A 21,581-nucleotide genomic window follows, 5' to 3' on the forward strand; every position below is an offset into this window, starting at 1 on the left:
GTGTCTCCCACACCAGAGCACTGCTGACCCCCGGCGGCCGGGTAGGTATGTGCACTCTCAGGACGACCCATTTACTTCTGTCGAGGGACCTTAGGACCCACTTCTCACTGCAAAGCGTAAACATTATTTCCCTTTGACAGATTCGTCAAGGGTGCAGCTAACACGATTTTGCGCCACATAATAGTGAACGACCTGTGATTTAACAAATGTTACTGGCAATCACTGCCCACGAGCCTGACGCTCTGAAAGAGGTGCCTTCTGAATAAACTCTGAGGTGAGTGCAAGGGCAGGAGGCTCTAGAAGCGATGGCCTCTCTGCACTGCTACTCTTGTCTCACATGGGGGTGGGGGCTCTCCAAACCAGTCTTACAAATTCAGCTACATTATTTGCAGCATAATCAATCGGGGTCACATCCCAGAAACTTTGGACTGGTACAAAAAAAAGTGCCAGTCCACTGGCGTGTGAAATACAGAAAATTCACACGAATACAGTATAAGGAGCAAACTGGGTTCACACTATCTCTGATGTTGCCATTTTAAGAAGTAGACAAAAAAAGACATTTTCACAAGTGGAGCACAAGCTGTTTGTTCCATTCCGTAGCACACAAGCAGCATAATATTAAAACAATTATTAGACACGGGGCGTGGCTTGGATGGCAAGGGGGAAGCAGACCTAAGTCCGGAGCTCCCGACCCCCCGAGTCAAAGAACGGCGAGCAAGAAGGACAAACGCGGAGGAGCGCTACAACAACCGAGAAAGGAGGTGTATGAACGTAAGGGGCACCACGAGAGCTGAGCCAAGTCGGGGTGCTGCCACCAGAAGCAGGAAAAAAAGCGAAAAAAAGAAGCCAGCCAAGAGGAGAAGGAGAAGGCGCAAGATGGCGGGCGTCTCGGAGAGGAAGTGAACGGACCGCCGAGACACCAAGTAAGAAGCACCCGACCACAGGCGAAGACCCCCCCGAGGCCCATAGAAGGGAGAAGGACCCGCTGACACCGTATGCAAGGCGGCGAGCAGAAATATCCCCCCCACCCCCATCTGCCCACAGACGAGGAATCGAGGCGGCCATCTTGGTGTGGGTAGAAGCGAGGGGCTACCACACCGCGAGGAAGGCTCGTCCCCCAAGCGGAGCGCACCAAGGCGCGAGGGAAGACCGCAAGTAAGAGCGCGATCGGCAGAGACGAGCGCGAACAGGGGGCAGGGGGCGGAAGAAGGGCGGAAGAAGCCAAAGGGAAAGCGGCAGCCGAGAGGCGCGGAGCCAGCCACCGAACCGCCCGGGAGAATCGCCCGGGGCCGAACCAGCCAGTTGAAGGCAAGCGCCGGCGGCAAAGGGAGATATAAATAAACAAGAGAGCCCGAAGAGGGAACGCTCAGTGCAACCACGAGGAAGTGGTACAGAAGGGGGGTGGCCATCTTGAGAGAGGTGCTGAAGCGAGCAGCGGCCATTTTGGTGAAGGTGAAGCGAGGGGCACACACAGAAAGCGCCACACGAGATCCCGGGGCAGCAGGGGGGGACATCAACCCGGCGCGGAGCCACCCCCAGAGAGCGATCAACGGCAGAGGCAGTAGGCAGACAGCAGACGCGGAGCAACAGGCACGCGCGCGCAGAAGCAAGGTGCGGAAGGGGGAAGCCAAGGGAATTGCGGCAACACCAAGCCACAGCCAAGCCTATCCCAAATGAACCCGCAACAGAAGCAGTAGAGGGTGCAGAGATACGAGATGTAAAGCCTGAGAGAGCGCAAAAAGGCAGGACAAGGGGTAGAACCGCAAGAGGCTGGAGGAGTACAGGACAAAAACCAGAGTGGTCAAGTGGCCACCCAGGTTCAGAGACAACCCCCTAACAGCAATAAGTACCCTGAGGAGCAAGGAAGGAAAGGGGGAAAACAAAGCCGCCACAAGACAACAGCTAACAGAAGGGAAACTTAAGACTCATCAGGCCAGAGGAGGCATCGTCGCCATGGCAGGGAGAGACGGGAAACAAGGCACAAATGACCTGAAAAAGAGCAAGAATGAAACCCCCGCCTCTCCGAGCAAGGAGCGCAGCGGCCAGGGTGACGGGACCATCACACTAGACACTCTCCTGAAGAAAATAACGGAAGGAAACGAGCTGGCAAAAGCCACGAAAAAAACGGTGGATAGCATCCAGATGGAATTAATAGCAATTAGAGCAAAGCAAAGCCAACGGGAGAATAGACGAGGCAGAGACGAGAATAAGCCAGCTGGAGGATAATGCCAACATAACACACAAGGACCTGGGTTTGGTTATAAAGAGAACCACTGCACTACAAAAGGCCATGGCGGAGCAGGAGGACAGGAGCCGCAAAGGGAACATAAGACTCTTGGGGGTACCCGAGGAGGAGGAAGAGACACCGGGGGCATGCGCCCTAATGCTGGAAACTCTAATACCTAAGCTCACCGGACTCAGTTTCGAAAAACCGCTCGAGATCACCAAAGCCTATCGCATACCGGCCAGAAAACAGGCGAACAGCAACGCCCCCAGGCCCATCATATGCAAACCGTTAAGAGACAACCACACCGAAGCGATCTTCTCCGTAGCCAGGAAGGGCCGCCCGATGCTGGTAAACGGAAGCAAAGTAACAATCACCCAAGACTTCTCCAAACTAACAGTGGAAGTGAGGAAAGGCTTCCTAGCCCAGAGGGAACACCTGCGAAAAAAGAACATCGCCTTCACGTTTGCGGGCCCGTCCAAAATGAGAGTTACAGACAGGCACGGAAGCAGAATCTTCGACGACCCCAACGACCTACACAGATACCTACAAGGCCCGGCACCAGAAGAAATGGAGCTACCAAGCCCGGGGGCGAAGCGAAGAGCATCCTCGGATGAAACAAACAAAGGAGAGGAATAGGAAAGGGAATCGTTGTGTAACATCCACGCGCAACTTTGGACTTAACGAACAAATCTACCTCAGATAGGGAATCGCGGTGTAACGTGCACGCGCAACTTTGAACTTAAACGAACAAACCTACCTCAGATAGGGAATCGATGTGTAACGTGCACGCGCAACTTTGAACTTAAACGAACAAACCTACCTCAGATAGGGAATCGATGTGTAACGTGCACGCGCAACTTTGAACTTAAACGAGCAAATCTACCTCAGACAACCACACACAAAAGCAACAGCAGCTACCCAAGTAGTGCCACCACTCCCACGGAAAGAAGGGGGGACAACAACAACAGCCGTATCCTTTCAAGCTAACGCCTGATCACAGGGTCTCCCCCATCTCCACGAAGAGACTCTTAGAGCTGGGGGCCAACATAACAGCAGAGACTATGCTAGGACTTGGGGGGGGAGGGAGTGTGAGGATCCTTGCTGTCGCACACCCGAGTTACTACTGACGGGGGGAGGGGGGCGGGCAGGGGGGGGAGTGGGGCAGGTGGACAGGACAGTACATGATACAGCCATCATCGGTGCAATGAAAAAAATCCCTTTATTTTCTCTTTTTTCTACATACATCCTTTATTATTTCCCTCTCACTATTCCCATCCAAACCCCGGGGGGGGGCGCAAAAATCACCAGGGAGAACGAGCATATAGGCCAGCGCCAGACCGTGCGAAGATAACAAGCATCAGCGACAACACCAGACCACCATGACAGACCCAACAAAAGCGGGCCTGTCCACTGACCTGAAGATAGTCTCCATGAACGTTAAAGGACTGAACCACCCGGTCAAACGCAGGAAAATATTAGAACACCTGGCCAAACTAAAGGGAGACGTATACACGCTGCAAGAGACCAAACTCTCAGAAGAAGAGGCAAAACAACTCAAGGCTAGATGGATAGGGGAAATACTCTGCTCACCGGCAAAAGGGAAGAAAAGAGGAGTAATAACGATCCTGAGCAAGAGGGCCAACCTAATAGTACAAGCAACGGACACAGGCGAGGATGGCCGCATGCTAATAATGAGCGTCCAAAGAGGGAGCGACAGAATACACGTTGTCAACATATACGGCCCCAACTCTGAAAATAAACAATTCTGGCAGGAAGTGGACAGCAAACTATCCGGCCTGCCCCAAGAGGACCTCCTGATCATAGCCGGCGACATGAACAAGACAATGGACCAGGCAACGGACAGGCACCCAAACAGACTAAGCCACTACTCCAACAACAACACCCTGAAGGAACTGTGCATCAAACAGCATCTAGCAGACCCATGGAGGCTACAACACCCAACGGCGCGTGAGTACACATTCTACTCACACCCACACAACTCCTACAGCAGGATTGACTACATACTGATGTCCAACACCCACACGCACCTCATAGAGGAAACGGAGATAGCTCCAATAACTATCTCGGACCACGCTCACATAACACTCACCCTAAGTGGCAAACACAACGAAAGCCCAACGAGAAGGTGGAGGCTCAACGACGACATCCTCCAGAACAGAGAGAACGTGACAGAAATTGAAGCCACAATTAAAGAGTACCTCACGCACAATGACAATGGCGAAGTAGGGAAGGACATCATATGGGACGCCCTCAAAGCAACACTAAGGGGGAAACTAATAAACATCAAATCAAGGATGAACAGAAGTAGAAACAAGAAAATTTCGGAGATAGAGGAGGAGATAGCAGCACTGGAGAGAGGTCACTGCGCAAACATAACAGACAAGAACACGCTCACCCTGCTCACAAAAAAGAAATACGAACTGAACAGGATTTTGAGCGAGAGAGCAGGGTCCTGGTTAACAAAGTTCAAATCAGTCAACTTATGCGCAGCAAACAAAGCAGGGAAACAGCTGGCATCCTACCTGAAGGCAAAACAGAGGCAGCACACGATAGCAGCAATAACAGATAAAATGAACAAGTCCCACACAACAAACAAGGGAATACTAGAAGTCTTCAGACAATTCTACCAAGAGCTGTATACCGAGGATAAGAACCTGAGCAAGGATGCAGGACTAACTCTGCTCAATGACACCAATCTGCCAAAACTCAAGGAGGAGGAGAGGGAGTCGCTCGAAGCCGACATAACGGAAAAAGAGATCGAAACAGCCATAAGCCAGCTAAAACAGAACAAAGCGCCAGGACCAGATGGATACTCCACAGCGTTCTACAAAACCTTCGGCACACACATTAAAACGCTAATGGCACAAACGTACTCGACATGCATCCAGAACGGGAAGATGACGGAGTCCATGAGCGAGGCCAATATCACCATAATCCCTAAAGAGGGGAAAGACCCACAATATCCCCAGAACTACAGACCAATCTCGCTAATAAATGTCGACTGCAAAGTCTACGCAAAGGTCCTGGCCAATAGACTGAACAGGGTTCTGCCAGACATCATCCATACCTCACAGGTGGGATACATCAAAAACAGGGTATCGCAGGACAACACAAGGCTACTGTGCCATCTGATCAACCACACAGCAAGGAGCAATGAACAAGCAGTCATGATAGCGCTGGACGCGGAAAAAGCCTTTGACAGAGTCTCGTGGCCCTTCCTGAGGAACTGTATGGGGAGATTCGGACTGGGGGAAAAATACACGGCAATGGTTATGGCCCTCTACAATAAACCAAAGGCAAAAATAGTAGTAAACGGGAGCGCATCTGAAACGCTCACGCTGGGAAGAGGCACCAGACAAGGATGCCCCCTATCCCCCGGCCTCTTCCTGCTGGCCCTAGAACCCCTCCTAGCCAGAATAAGAGACAACGCAGATATAACAGGCGTCAAGATCAAAGAGAACACAGTCAAACTAGCGGCGTATGCAGATGACATCCTAATCACAACAACCAACCCCTCCCCGTCAATAAAGGCACTCATGGACACAATAGGAGAGTATGCGGGAGCCTCAGGCTACAAACTCAACAAGGAGAAATCGGAGTGCAAGCCAATAAACGTCCACACCACAAGAGAGGTCATAGGCGACTCCGGACTGGCGTGGCAGACGAAACCACTAAAATACCTAGGACTGCACTTTGGAAGGGACCTCGCATCAACGCTCCAACACAACGAGGACCTCACACTGAAAAAAATAAAAGAAAGGCTGGAGCTATGGTCACCAAAATACATAAGCTGGTGGGGAAGAATAGAAACCATCAAGATGATGATAACCCCAGCGATAAACTACACGCTAACAATGCTACCACTCCCAATGACAGAAGCCTTCCACAAAAAATTAGACCAGCTCATAAACGTCTTCCTATGGAAAAACAAAAAACCAAGGATAAGCCTAAAAAAACTAAGACTGACAAGGGACCTCGGAGGCCTCAATCTGGCAAACTTCAAAATATACCAAACTGCATGCCTGGCGAGACAGGGTATTGCCTGGATAGACGATACACAAACATACAAACCAGTATGGCTAGAGGTTGAACAAGACATCCTGGGAGGGCTCAAGCCAATAGCCCTTCTAACAGCGAACAGACACCCACAAAAGACTAACGCCATACTGAAACAGACGAAGGAAGCGCTGATGAAAGTAGACAGACGCATGGCGCAGAAGCTGAGGGGCACAGCATGGGAGTCTATCTGGTTCAACACAAAGGTAACCTATCAAGGAGCGACAATGCACAACGACATATGGATCGAGAAAGGTATCAGCCTTCCCAAGCAGATGGAAACCAAGCAAGGACCGCTGACGTTCCAGAACCTACAGCAGCTACACGACCTCCAGAACCAAGAGCTCTACAACTTCCTCAAGATCAAGACAGCCATAACGAAAGCGAACTTACACAGAGGGGAGCCAAGCATCATCAAGTACCTGAAAACCCTCAACTCAGCAGGTCACCAAACTGCAAAGATCTACAAGCTCCTGAGCCCCTCCAAACTGGCGCAGAACAGGAAAGCCACCAACGCATGGGAAACGAGCCTGGGCAGGCAACTGAATGAAACAGAACGGGCAAAAATGTGGAGCTCAGCGACAACAAACAAAATCACCCCACAACTAGCGCAAACAAAGTATTGGCTACTCCACAGGGCCTACTGGACACCATCCAAGCTCCACAAAGTCGGCATCGCAGAATCAGGCAACTGCTGGAACTGCCAGAAGGAAGAAGGTACCCTCGAACACCTCATCTTCACCTGTGTGAAAGTCAAGAGGTTCTGGACACAGATCAACACCTTCATAAATGATATGCTCAAAACCGACCTAACAATCAGCTTCGTAAGCCTGGCGACAGAACACCTGACCGCGAACCTAAAAAGTAGAGAAGAGAGAGAACTACTAGACCTACTCCTCACAGCAGCCCTTAAAATAATCCTGACCAACTGGAAGGACACAGCCAAAGCAAACTTTAAAACATGGATTAATTGGGTCACCTTCCTGAGAGGGGCAGACAACATCACAGGCAACTTCTCGAAAGAACACAACGCCAAGCTACACATGTGGGGCCCACTCGACGACCACCTGAGGAAACCCCAGTAAAGGACCCCACCCGCGCCCCCCCCCCCTCTCTCTCTCTCTCTCCCTCTTTCTCTTCCTTTTTCTCCCTCCTCGTAATTTGAGGGAAAACAAACGAAAAGAGCGCGCATCAACAAATGGACTGTAGATATAAAAAAAACGCTAATGTACACTCCACCTACATATATATTTTTGTATGTTCCTGTTTATATGTGCTGATGCCAATAAAAGCTTTTTAAATAAAAAAAAAAAAACAATTATTAGACACGTTTTGTTACGACCTATAGAAATGATCCTCAAAAGTTGTGTGCAGAGCTCATTTGTGTAAGGACCCCTCCAAGTACGCAATCTTACTTATTCCGGGGGCACACTGAGCACACTGCCTGCAAGGGAGTACGGTTTGGGAGCAATCTTACCCTGAATGCAAATGTGTTTCTAAATCACTCTTCGCCGAGGTATTTTACTGAGGGTGTTAAACAGAAGGGGAAATAAAAGATTCATTCGGGCGCGCAGAACATTCACACAACTGCTGCGTCCTTCACATGGGACAGAACGGGGATGAGCAAGTCAGCCTGGTCGGTGCAGGGCCGTTTCTACCATTAGGCAGGTCTAGGCGGCCGCCTAGGGCGGCAAAAGGGGGAGGGCGCCAAAAAACATGTGTGTCTGTGTCTGAAGGTCGGGGTCCCTTGGACGGCCCGGCGCACTTTGAGTCCTGCTCTAAGACGCCGAATGCACAGCACTGTGCCCCCGTCTTGAACACAGAGGAGGGTGCCTTCAGTCCCTGAGGAGCAGCAGAGGAGCTAGACGAGCGGGTGGGGGGCATCATCGAGCAGGGTCCATGGCTCTGCTCGGGAGGAAGGACGTTAGTTAGAAGGTGCCGAGACCTGCCCGTCTGTGACCCTGGCCTTTAGCAGGGCCTCCCTCCCAGTGCCCGCCTCTAAGCACTTGGACAGCCTCAGGTTGCCAGCTGTGGGCAATGCACAAATATTTCTATTAACGTCAATGCTGAACTGCAGTTGAAGACGTTACTCGGAACTTTGAAGTGCCTAATGCAATTTTTGTCATGTTGGTATCGTTTTAAACATTAAATACTTACATAGAACACTTTTCCATTTTCCGACCTGTTAATGGAGTTTTGCACTGCCTGTGTTTATAGCACACACTATGTGGAGTTAAGCCAGTCCTTTCATGCCAATCGTTAGCAGGGCCGATAGCAGTAATTTCAGAGAGGGAGTGAGAGTGTTACTAGAAGCTCGATTCTTCCTTCAATAACACCTGCCGCTCCGCACCGGCAAGCAGGGTGCAGACATGAGGCAGGCAGGCCCAGGAAGCCCTGGCCAGGTCCACAGAGCCTTTCATCAGCTCTGCATTTCATCCGTTCCACAGAACTGGATGGGGTCAATCGCCCATCAAGAAAGGATCTTTGCCTTTGATTGCAGCCAACCGGCACTCAGGAAAGGCATCCTCACAGGCCTCTGCCCGCAGAGGCTTGAGTATATTGGCTTAGCAAGAAGGGATGTCTGTCCAAGCCAGAACTAGACATCCTCCTAAGGCCACCACCAGCTCGACGCTGTCATCCCTGCTGGCCCCTTCTAGTAAGTAGTAACGGTGCAACGCTGCAGAAGACGGATGTGCCCGGTCCTCAGAAAGCACTAGAGACGGGCTTCATTTCTTAGCGCTGCCTAGGGCTTCTGTGGTACACAATATGAAGTTTATTTCAACCAAATTTTTTAATTTAATGGCGTTGTCTTGAGAATGTGCTTCTGATCAGTGGTTTTATTTTTGGATCAAAGTCTCCCCCTTTTTAGACCTGCTCCTGGTGCCAAGGTGAGAGGATGTGGGTAAGGGCCAGAGTTGCCAACATAGGAGCTGGGGAACCAGGTTTGTGCCTCTGCGTTGGCTGAACATCCTGTGATTCTGGGTAAATCACTTAACCTTCCCGTGCCTACCAAAGATGAATGTGTCCTTGTGTAACATAAGTGGCGCTCATGTAAGGCGCTCTGATACCTTTGGGTCGAGTTTGCCTAAATAAAACTGCAAAAAGTAAACGTGCATTGGGTACAAATCTGGCCTCGCTTTAGGCCCTTCCATGTGACTCTGAAGGTGTTCAGAAAATTACAGTAGGGCTCACTCCCACCCTGGCACAGGCAGCTCAAAGCTGTAATCCTCACAGGCGCTATTTTGGAGTGGGGGTCAGCTGAAGTGGACAGATCTACAAAATGCACCTGCCCGATCCAGAAGAAGCAGGCACGCCTATTCTGATGGAGCTCCACAGCTAGGACTTCTGGATGAAACAATTTGGAGTTAATGTCAGTTACATAAAGTTATATTTGATAGTCCTTCATTTGTGTTTAACAAGTGTTTCTGAGCCTTTGGTACAGATTTAGGTCAACTTCATCCCCTTCTCTCACTGCCCCCTCCAATCCATGTGGTGTTTCTTAGCCCTGGGCTCCACTTGGTAAACACGTGTCTTGGGTTCAAATTGCAGCTGTTTTGTACACGAATCCCTGACCCCATCAGAGCGCAAGAACAGCGGTATTAGGATGTGCCTAGGGAGGCAAATCCTGTGAATTTCCCAGACTTGTCGCAATACAGTTCTGTGCTTTTGCTATAACTTTAAAAGCAAAAGAAATCTGGACATGAGAGGGGGCGGCATTTTTCAGTTCTCGCCTAGGGTGACCAAACACCTAGAAACGGCCCTGGGTCGGTGCATTCTAGGCTAGTAACACCACTCGAAAACACGCCTAGAAGATAAGCTTCACGGCGCGAGGTTAGCAAGTGGCTCCAGACCCCGCACAATGGGAGCGGTCGAAGTGCCCATCGCTGTGAGTGCTCTGCACTTCTTCAGCAGCGCTTTAAAGCTTTCCTCGCTCCACGCCTGCCTCTTGCCTCCCACAACGCTGCCATCTGCCGCTTACCTCTTCACACGTGTCCAGCAGGCGTCCACTTCCATGCCATGAAATCCCTACAAAAAAGTCCGAAAAGTGAAGTGAAATAAAAGCAGCGCGTGCCCCGTGCACTACCGGCGCCTGGGCCTCCTCGGACTGGTTCAGCAGACACCTGGGTGCAGCCGCGGCCCCCCTGCTCGGCCCTCCCCCTGCTGACACCAGCTGCCCCTCCCCGCCCTCCTCGGGAGATAAGGATCCTGGCACAGCAGGGCTGCCCCTGCCCCTGCCAGGGGTCACGGATCACAGTGTGAGCTCGCGAGTGCCCCGGCGCAGTCTCTGCTCCACCCTGCTGAGACATCTCGACAAATGAGGACGAACCGGTTACACGGGAAGTGTAACCGTCCACCGTCCGTGCGCTCACCTTCAGCACACTGCACGGGCCGGCACCGCCAGGGCGAGCCGGGCCCCTGTGCAGCGCCCATCAATATTGTACACGTCACAGAGGAGCTAGCCTTCAATGTGGGCATTCACACGAGCGCTGACAGGCGTCAGTCACTTGACAAGGTCACTTTAGAAAGTCCCCCGTACAGGGGCAGGCAGCGCCGGCAGTCAAACGCGCCCACTAGTAGGCGCTAGCATGGGGACATGTTAGGACGGAAATGCGTGCCAGTGGGCAGCAGGGTTGGCATACAACAGGCGATTTGAATGGGATGGTAGAGGGCCTGCTTTGGACGGGATAGGGAACCAGGCATAGTCTGGCATTGACAGGAGTCTGCCTGTGACAGGCACGCGTTGAAATGGCGCAGAGTGAGAAGACGGCATGACAGCAGGCACACAACGTGTGGGCTGTAAGGGTGGCAGAGGAGACAATACACACATGGGATGGGTTTATTTATATTTAGAAAAAAGTCTTAAAAACAATAAAAACATACATAGATAACATTTTACAGCCCCCGCCCCCACTCTATCGACCCTCTTCCTAACCCCAGCGGGGGCAGTCCACCAGTACGGTGTGAACTGGGTCTTAAGGGGGGGGGGGGCACCAGAGGAGTATGTTTTCAACTAGTGGAGAAATGCCCCAGGTCCGTTTTACAAAGAAGCCACAGGGCAGCTCACGTTTTGAATTGGTGGGGCAGACCAACAGGCGTGGACTGAATTGTAGGAAAGGTGACAGGGCGCGTCTACGCTTTAAAAGGGCAGTGGGAAGACCTGGCTGGGCACCATGTGTAATATGAAATGGAGGGGCGGGAAACGGAATATGTTCTGAACTGGAGGAGGCGCGACAGCATTCGTGTTTTCACTCAGGGGGCGTGGCCAACAAGACACCAAGCATGTCCGAAATTCAAAACGGAGACCCACGTGGCTACAGAATACAGACCGCGGGTCAGAACATTTGCACGACAGGGGCAAAACGTCTTCTGGGGAAAACTGAGTCCATGGACTCTGTGCCCGTGAGTTTTGTTCACAGAAAAGAAGAGGGCGGCTGGAGAAGAGCAGGCTTCCTTGCTCGCAGGCACTCCCGTTTCCGAAGCCTATGCAGGTTAAAGCAGCCTCATTCACAACCATAATTCCAGTCGTGCACTCAATTTGTTTATGCTGCTTCTTAATTCTAAATTTAACATGCTCCCCAGCCACGTAAACACATCTTCAAAACAGAAAGACAGTCATCTTTTTGTAAACTGTTACTGAGAGTTAGTTCCCCGTAAATCACTTTTAAGTGAAATGTCACAAATCGCATTTACAAAACTCACGTCTTTCATTGCATGAATACATCTACCGCACTTTGGCAGTCCTCCGTCAGCCTTCTTTCTCTCCGAGCACATTACTCAGCGTTTCTGAGTTCTGCCGAGACATTTCTTTCCTGATATGAATGTATTGTCGATGTGAAATTCCCGTATCCGAAGCGTCAGTGCCGTACAGAAGAGCCAGTTCCTTTGGGCAGGACTTCCGTCTTCGGAAGTCCCGCGCACGTGCCCACGGAGTGCCTGAGAGCGGGGCACCCATGCCCGAGGGAGAGCCCCGCGGAGGCTGCAGAAGTCCAGAATGGCGGTAAGTGGGGCTTAGTTGTAGGGGGGTGCGCTTGTGTGTGTGTATGTGTGCGGCGCCAGGGTCTCTGGATGTGTGCGTGCGTGTGTGTGCGGCGGGAGGGGGGTCTCTGTGTGTGTGTAGGTGCGCTAGTGTGTGTGTGTGCGGCGGCGGCGGGGGACGGGCGGTGGCTCTGTATGTGTGTGTACATGTCTGGTTGAACAGCCTGCCGGAATCGGAGCGCGTGTTGACGCGCGCGACCTGATCCGATTCCGGCAGGCTGCGTGCGTGTGCGTGCCAGTCTGTTGTCCTAAACCTCGTTAGTCCTTGAAAGCCAGAATGATTCCAATAGTCTCGCTTTGCGACTGCAGGCCTTTGGCCTGCAATCGCAGGCGCGAGACCCAAAAATGGGTGAAAGTTATGCTGAGGTAAACTTCACAAAGAAAGTTAACAGATGCCGGTGCTCTCCAATAAAGAGTACTTTTATAATATAAACATAAAGAAGCGAGCAATCAACTACTAACAAACACCCCTGATGTCTTAGAGGTGTTAGTTATATAATATGCAAAAAATACATGTATGCCCCTTTTGGGATAATAGTGTTGCTAAGTGAAGGAACTCGTCATCCAACCTTTCAAGGAAAACCTAAACTCCAGGGCTGACATAAGCTCTGTAACCGCAATATTCCAAAGAATGAATGAATAAAAGTAATTTGTAAAGTGCGCGGCTACTCCTGGAAGCTTCCTAGCGCTGAGAATCATCCGAGCAGGCACACGAGAATACTTCATTTTCCTTAGCAAGAAAAATGGTTGAAAGACTTTTCAGGGTGGAGAAAGGCAATCGTATAATAATGATACCACGGAATGTAAACAATCAGTGACAGTCATTAAGTACCGTCCGACAAGGGCAATGCCGATTTTCTGAAGAGGACAGCACTACTCTGCTTTTGCAACCACCGCAGGAGTGCAGGCTTTTGGAGCTATGTTCCTTCCCACCATGCAGCGCGTGCAGCCTCCCCGGGACCCCGGTGTCCTCTCCCTGCGGTGAAGGGAGCAGCAGTCTCGGCTTCGTTGGTGCTCTGACTCGCGCTAGATGCCGTAAGCCCCAAGCGTTGCCCGTGCACGGCCAGCCACGAGCGTTGACTGCCCTCCCTCTAATGCGCTGCCCCTGCCCTGAGCCACCCCGGTGTTTCCCCTCCTTCTGGCTTCTTCTTACCTGTTCCCTACCAGGGCAGACTATTATTTTGCCCATCGAACAGCAATTGGCAGGAGTGTGCCTGGTCTGTACTGCGCATGCGCAATGATGGGTTAACTTAGTTTGGCAGGGGATTAGTGGTGCATTTTCTTTGCTCGGGCCATGCCTATCTCCCGGGTACAATAGGCTGCCAATGACAGCGCTCGAGACAGAGGGATATGGGTTTTTTGCAAGTGACAGGTGAACATCAAAGGAACATCCGGTTTCTCGGTCTTCTGGTGGGATGCGCAAGGTAAGATCGGCACTTTCTGTGTGCTTGTGTGTGTGTGTATCTGCGTGTGTGTCTGTCTACGTGCGCGCTCCATTGTGACGGGGGATCAGCCTGCCGGAATCGGAGCACGTGTTTATGCGCGCGACCTGATCCGATTCCGGCAGGCTGCGCGTGACAGTCTCTTGTCTCCACTTGAACTCCTTGAAAGCTAAACTGATTACAATAGGGCTTCACAGCGACAATCGCTTCGCGATTGCGTCGCAGTGCGAGCCCTAAGAAAGGAGGGGGGAAGAAAGGGAAAGAAGAAGCATCAAAGAGAGGGCGTAAGAAAGGCGAAACGAAATTAGGAAAGAGACTGGAACGAAAAAGGCAAAGTGAACCTGTAGAAACAATGACATTAGAAAAGAAGAGGCAATGAAAGAAACGAAGGTGAGAAAGAACGATAAAGATAATAAAGAGGAAACCCATCACAAAAACAAAAGCAACTGAATTACAGGCTGAATGAAAAACGTTAACCAAGAAAAAGAAAGAAGGAAATACATGTTTAAATAAGGAAGGGTTAAACGATCAAGGAATAACGAAATGGTGAAGTGTAACATGTAAGAAATATATAATGTAAGGCAAGGAGGAAGGGAGCAAGGCAGCGGAAAGGAAGTAAATGCAAGATATGGAAGAAAGGTAATAAGGCGGGGGAGCGCATTCCTTTGTGTGAGTTCGAAGTACGTGCACTTTAAGTTAAGCAAATTCCGTAGCCGAGGCAGGAAAGCGACAAATGGTGGTGTGACGTGGCTGGTGTGGCGGGGGAGCGGAAGGGATTGCTTTGAAAGCAGGGCAGCAAGCGAGTGGGAGGAAACAAGCGCATTCCAATGAAGTCTGGTGCGAGGAGTGGGGGGCGGGGGAGGGGGAGCAGGGATATGAGGTGTGAGTGAGGCCAAGCGCGCGCCTGGCGATGCTTCATGCTCCAGTAGACAACATGCATTGTGAGAAATCCGCTTGTTCAAGAGTTTGTTTAAACCCAATAGTTCAGAGCTATAAATAGCTCGACCTAAAAAGGTTAAAAGACAATGAGGGTGTGAAGGATGGACGAGGTGAACATACAAAGGAAAGCAGAAGTCAAGGATGGCGGAAAAGAATCTTGCAAGATAAACCAGCACGTGATGATAAAAGCTCCTGCGAATCTGCGTTATGGTTGGCACTTAGGGCATGTGCCTTGGCTGTGCCCTTAACGCCCAAGCATTCTGGATGCGTAACAAGATGACAGATTGTGCCACTACGGGTGATCCCTACATAACTACTATTCGGGGATGGCTTTAAATGTCGCAGAACTTCAAAGGATAACAGGAGAGGTCTTGGCTCATCTTTCACTGGACACAAGGCTATTTTGATGCAGTATAAGTGAGGCCAGCAACAATGGAAGCACAACACCATGGCGGAGACACATACAAGTACAACCATGTCAACTTTGACATGATGCTGCTGCTGTGTGCCACCTAGGGAAGGAGGCTCGAATCAGGCACATTTTGCCCAATAAATATACAGCATTTCCTAAACAGGAATAGGAAAAGGATGAGGGCCTTGTTTCACTCCAAATGCAATGCAAGCCCTCCCATCAGGGTTTGTAACACAACCTATGTACTATGCAACATGGTCCATGCTGTTAATTATGTGGACTTTATATACGCAAAACTCTGCAATGTTACCAAAATGTATAACAGCACACTGAAAGAAGTGCATGCTGCTACGGCCTCCACGTTTCGCAGGAACGAGGTCGCAAGGTCGCAAACAGTGAAGCAAATGTGTAAGTCATGTGAAACCAAACACAAATCATCTAAATATCGCCTGCACATCCCGTCGCACAGAAAACATAATGGCAATACTGGTAATGCTATGCTATGCTATGCTATGGTGACTTGTATAGCGCACGGCTGCCTCAGCAAAGGGGCGTCCCGGCGCTGCGGAAGGACAGTGTACAGTGAGGTGGAGACGCTAAGGACGAAACTATTGTTGGAAGAGGTATGTTTTGATAGCCTTTCTGAAGACTAGGAGATCTTGTATCCCACGGATAGCTTCAGGGAGACTATTCCATAGCTTGGCCGCTAGAAAACTGAAAGAGCGGCCGCCCACTCTAGCCAGTCTGGTGCGAGGGATAATCGCAAGATGCTGCCCCTCTGACCGGAGCGATCTCCTAGGGATGTACTCTGACAGGAGTGGGCGAAGCATTGGGGGGGAGGAGGTTTTAAGGATTTTGAAAGCGAGGCACAGTGCTTTGAACTGGACCCTTTTGCCCACCGGGAGCCAGTGCAGTTTCTTCAAGGTTCCCGATACTGAGGAATGGCGCGGGAGACCAACCAGAGCCCTGGCGGCCGCATTCTGAACTCTTTGCAATCTAGTAATTTCAGCTACATTAGCCCCCAATAGAAGGGAGCTCGCATAGTCCAGTCTGGAAAGAATGGTCGCCTGGACGATAAGTTGGCGAGTGCGGCAGTCGAAGAACTTCAGAATGGGCCTGATGTTACGCAGGACGCCAAAGCATGTGGCGGCAACTTTTTTGGTGTGGTGCGTGAACTTTAAAGCAGAGTCCACCCAAACTCCCAGGTTTTTGACACATTCCTTAGGCATAGGGGGTGGGCCTAGCACATCCGGCCACCAGTTGTCACCCCAGGACGAAGTGTTTTTGCCCAGGAGGAGAATCTCCGTTTTCCCGGCATTTAATTGAAGAAAATTCGCCGCCATCCAGTTGGTGATGTCCGTGAGTGTCTGTTTGAAGTGTTGAGCCTCCAGACCACTGTTGTCATTAAGTGCCACCACCAACTGGGTATCGTCAGCGTAGGATACCAGGGCAAGTCCATTTCTTCTAGCTACCTCTGCCAGGGGGCGGACATATACATTGAACAGGGTAGGGCTCAGGGAAGAGCCTTGCGGCACTCCCTGTCCAATGTTATGTTCCTCAGAGATGTAAGGAGGGGTAGAGACTCTAAAAGACCTGTTGAGAAGGAAGTCTCTAAACCATCCCAGCGCTGACCCAGTAATCCCAATTTCCTCCAGTCTCGTCAAGAGGACCTCATGTGACACCGTGTCGAAGGCAGCACTAAGGTCCAACAGGACCAGTGCTGCCGTGCCTCCGGTGTCTAGGATGGTACGGAGGTCCTCTGAAACACTGAGCAAGGCGGTCTCGGTGCTATGACCGGCTCTAAACCCGTGTTGAGAGTCATCCAAGATGTTATTGGTAAGGAGGAAATCTGTCAGAATATTATTGACGTGTGCCTCGATAATTTTGGCAGGCCAGGGGAGCAGGGAGATAGGTCTAAAGTTCTCAGGAAGCGAGGGGTCTAGCGTGGGTTTTTTTAGAATGGGAGAAACCCAGGCCTGCTTCCACTTGGAGGGAACTTTAGCAATCAGAAGGGACCGGTTGATGATTTCTCGGATGTGCTCAGTGACAGATTCATGGGCTTCACAGAAGGTATCCGGTTTAAGGGGATCTGCAGGAGAGCCTGATTTAATCTTTTTGCAGATTTTTTGGAAACTCTCTCGCTCAAGCGTGGGAAAAGAGGAGAGAGAGGGCCTAGTAGGATCAAAGATGGCCAATGGCTGTGGGCTTTTGGGAAAGGTGTCGTAGATTTTCAAGATCTTATTGGTGAAGAAGTTGGCCATGTTATTACAGAGGTCGGGGGAAGTGATAGTGGTGTTGACAGTTTTCTTTGCAGTAAGATCTTTCAAGATTTTAAATACAGCTTTCGAGGTGTTAGAGCTGTTATTGATTTCCTTGGCAAAATATGCCGCCCTTATTCTGCAGATCTTACGATGGTAGATTTTTTGGAGCATGACATAGTCTAGTTTTAGATTGGCATCATAGTTTTTCCTCCATGCCCTCTCTGCCTTTTTGCATTCCTTTTTCAGGCTTGCTAATTCGGAGTTATACCAAGGGCTAGCTGTATGGGTGCGAGCTTTGGAGCTTCTGGCCGGGATCAAGGTATCAAGTGCCTGAGTGATCCACAGGCAGAACTGGTCATAGCTTGCATCTAAATCTTCGGTAAGGGGTGGAGGATTTAGCACCAGAAGATTGTGTAGGTCTTCAAGATGAAGCTTTCTCCATGGCCGTTTCTGGACTGAAGGAGTAGGTACCGCGACAGATCTCAAGTTGCACGGGATAGACAGAGTTACTAAATGATGATCGGTCCAGGTCATGGGGATTGGCATGCCTGCGGAGCAGCTCGTGATATTGGAAAAAATGGGGTCAAGAAGGTGACCCGCTGTGTGAGTGGGGCCCTTCACAACTTGAGTGAGTTGGAAAGCCGCAAGATCAGCAAGAAAGGTGGATATTTTGGGTTCAGAGTCCTTATCAAGATGGAAATTAAGGTCACCCATTATTGTAAAGTTGGCAGATTTGAGGATGTTGGTGTCTAAAAACTGTAAGAGTGAGCTAATGAAAGGGGCATCTGCACCAGGGGGTCTATAAATTAAGAGCCCCGTCGCGCAGAACTGAGGGTTAGCTTTGATCGAGAAACGCGCACTTTCACAGCCCTTAATATCAGTTTTGCTGAATAGACAATCGAGATGGGATTTGATTATTAGAGCCAAGCCCCCCCCTCTCGTGCCTCTATTCACAGTGTGAATGGTATAACCTGTGGGAGTCGCCAGGTTGCAGACCGAGTCCATTTCATCGAGAAGCCACGTCTCCGTCATGAACAGGGCATCGAGAGAGTGGTCAGTTAGGAGGTCAGAAATTTCCGAGTGGTGTTTATGCACAGATCTCACATTAAGATGACCTATCCTGAGAGTGTGGGTCTTTGCGGGATTAGGTGAGGTTTTTATGGAAGAGCAAAGTTGAGAGGGGTGTAGTACGGGATGACGTATGAGGGCAGGGTTGCGTCTGGCACAAGTGCAGGTGGAGTGCTGTAGATCAAGCAGTTCCGCTTTAGAATAACACATCTTACCGAGTAAAGATAGAACGATGGAGTAAACAGATCAGAGGGACTGGCGCCTGGCGCTGCCTTAGCGCGAACGCTGCGCGCCCGAGCGACTGCGAGGGCTAAGTAGCCTTCAGGAAGTAGAGCACTAGAGCGCTAACCGCTCTTCCAGCAGGGTGACCGGAAGTGCCCCCACGAAGAGATGCAGGGAGGCGACTTCAGCCACAATCAGTAAGGCGTGTGGTGCAGGGGGAAGGTGAATAATGGCTGCCATGGCAGCTCACCTCACGTGATAGTGGGGATCAGTTGGCCGCATTCATGTCAATCAGGTAGCCATGGTGATGAAACAGGCAGGGAGGAAGCTGACATGTCTATTGACTGCAGGTAAGACTAATTGGCATGCCTGAGGAACACCTGGCCATGTTTTACTGCCAACTACCACTTCAAAACGGCCTTCATAACCAATCAGGAGCAACGAGTTTCAGGAAAGTTGTATACGACCCCCAAGTACCAGTTTGTGTGACGTTTGCGATGTTTAAGGGACTGTGTTTTAATTTAGTACGTGCAGGTCTTTGGTGATCTTGTGACGTTTGGAACTTGTAACCTGATTCAGGTTTTGCACGGGTCTCCACAACTACAAATGCACGAACCCACCAATATTTTTTACTAGGATTCAGTCCATGACGTAACATTGAATACAGCGTACTGCATAAGACACTTTATCCATTTGATCTATCTGCATAGAGAGACCTCCTATATATGCACATATCTGTGCAGCAGGTGCCTCCTTTCACTGAGCTAAGTTGCTGATAAACGTGGCCAGCACTGCAAAGGTTATGTAAAAGTAAAATATCTCAAATGTGTCGCAGTAAGGCTTTCGACGCACACATGTGGGAAGTTAAATCAAAGTCCATAGTAACAAAAAACTACAATGACACACAGAGGGCCAAGTATCAATGCCGAAATGTTAAATTAATCTTTTTACCATTTACATACTATATCTAGTATTAAGTAAGTTAGATTACCTCTGCTCCATGTAGCATCAAAAGCCTTTGCCTACATTTGCCTGCAAGCTGTTTAAGATGATACAATCTTAATTTGATCCGAGAGGAATAAGCAAGTTTTAGATCAACGTATGCAACTTTAATGATATAAATTTGTATTGAATTACACACAAGCTGATCTATTACCCACTCTTCTCCAGGAGGGCCAAAGGCAGGGGCTTTCTTATTACTTATATCTCAATCTTTAAGAATTCGGATCCTCCTATTAGACTAATGAACTTCCTGGGCCAGAATAAGAGCTGCCGAGTAAGACGCAAGGTCTAGCTGAGGGCATCACACCTGCCATGTGGCTACTAGAAGCTGCACCACTGACCAGGTGCAAGAGTCCAGCCTTGTCAGAGTCAGAAGATGGACCTAGGATCATTAACACAGTGGACCAATCATAACCCAGGGACGGCCAACTTAAGCATAAAAGTGAATTTGGTCTATTTTTGTGTACAAAGCCCATTTTAACATGCCTAAAGGCTCAAATGTGACACAACAAACAGTGAGAATACTTTCTGGCCTTGGGCCATCTTTACAATTTTGCCACTGCACCATAATTAAAAAATAATACAGCACTCAATTCAAGATATGATTCCATACACACATGAGTAAGATGTGTAAGGAGGGTGGGTTTAAGAGGGGCCTGCAAATAATTCACTCAGAAAACTCCAGGGCTCAGTCAGCCGTCCCGTCAGACATTGTGAGTGCAGGACTGCAATACAAACTAACACCTCAATAACATCAACGGAATGCTAGCGGGCCTCACGAAAACTGCTACTGCTCTTCTCAAAGCCAATTTAAAAGCAGCAGGAAGATGTCTTTCTGGTGCAGAGAAGCTAGACATCTCAGCGCCATTCTCAACAACCTTCAGTGTGGTCGTAGCTAGCAACACTCGCGGGGGGTAGGGGGTCGAACGGGGTTACGCACTGGGGTTCCCGCGGGGTGGAAGTTCGAATAAAAATAAATAAAACCTACCTGACCAGTCCTGCGCCGCCTCTGCTCCTAGGCCGAGGAACAGGCATGCTCCCTCCCCTCCTGTAGCCAATCACAATGCTGCCATGGCAGCTTTGCGATTGGTAGGGAGTCCCGGACAGTGCCCAGCCATGCACCAGTAGGGACTCCATTTTCTCTATGTAGTCTGCACGGAGCCTACATAGAGAAAATGTCGAGTGCGCATGACTGCGCTGGTCGGCCCCAGGGCCGACCAAACAGTCAGGGCATTCAGAGTGGTGCAAGCCACTCCTCCCCGACTCACCCACCTGCCCGGCCCCAACCAGGCATAACCAACCAGGCATATACACCCCCAACCAGGCATATTCACCCCCAACCCGGCATATCCATGCCTTCTGCTTTCTCGCAGCGCGAGAAGCAGAAAATAAAATGGTACTCAAAATACAATTTTATTTTCTGCTTCTTGCACTGTGAGAAAGCATTGGGTTGGCGCTCCAACACCCTAATGGATCAGCCGCCACTGCAAGAAACCCAGAGGCACCTAAGCACACCCCTGGTCTATGTGCTGTGTGCAATGTGCAATTCAAGCTATGCAAAAGCAGTCACTTCCCTCCCCTCAGGTGCCAAGAGCTGAGAGAAAGCCCCGGGGAGGTGGTAGTCTCCGGGGCAGCGGGGGCCCCCGTATACCAATAATAAATTGCCCCCGGGACCTGGCCCACCCGGGAGCTTAAGGAAAACAAAGCGCTGAAGCCTTCGCTTCTGTTTTTTTTATTATTTCAACTGGATTTGCGCAAACAGCACAAATTTGGGTGAAAATTTTTAAACAATACTTTTTTGGGGCCTGGGGTCCCAGTGGAACCCCTGAGCAGGCCTAGGGGGTCATGGTGTTTCTATCCTTCCCCCTTTTCTTGTTTTTTATCCTTTTTTTAAA

General features: G+C 50.2%; 1 protein-coding gene across 5 annotated transcripts in view; it reads right to left on the bottom strand.

Annotated features, from left to right (window-relative positions):
* Positions 1-21,581, bottom strand: part of LOC144832692 (uncharacterized) — a 148,470-nt gene that overhangs the window by 97,160 nt on the left and 29,729 nt on the right. The window contains exon 1 of one of the 5 annotated variants that reach the window (XM_078689131.1): positions 12,005-12,105. The exons of 2 other annotated variants lie outside the window; for them this stretch is intronic. The gene's annotated coding sequence lies outside the window, so the exon portion shown is untranslated. Of the gene's footprint in view, positions 1-10,283; positions 10,804-12,004; positions 12,106-21,581 lie in introns of those variants that run through there. 2 more of the 5 variants (XM_078689123.1, XM_078689139.1) reach the window with 2 other exon arrangements.

This window comes from Lissotriton helveticus, chromosome 1_1 (assembly GCF_964261635.1).
Source record: "Lissotriton helveticus chromosome 1_1, aLisHel1.1, whole genome shotgun sequence".
Classification (NCBI taxonomy): Eukaryota; Metazoa; Chordata; class Amphibia; order Caudata; family Salamandridae; genus Lissotriton; species Lissotriton helveticus.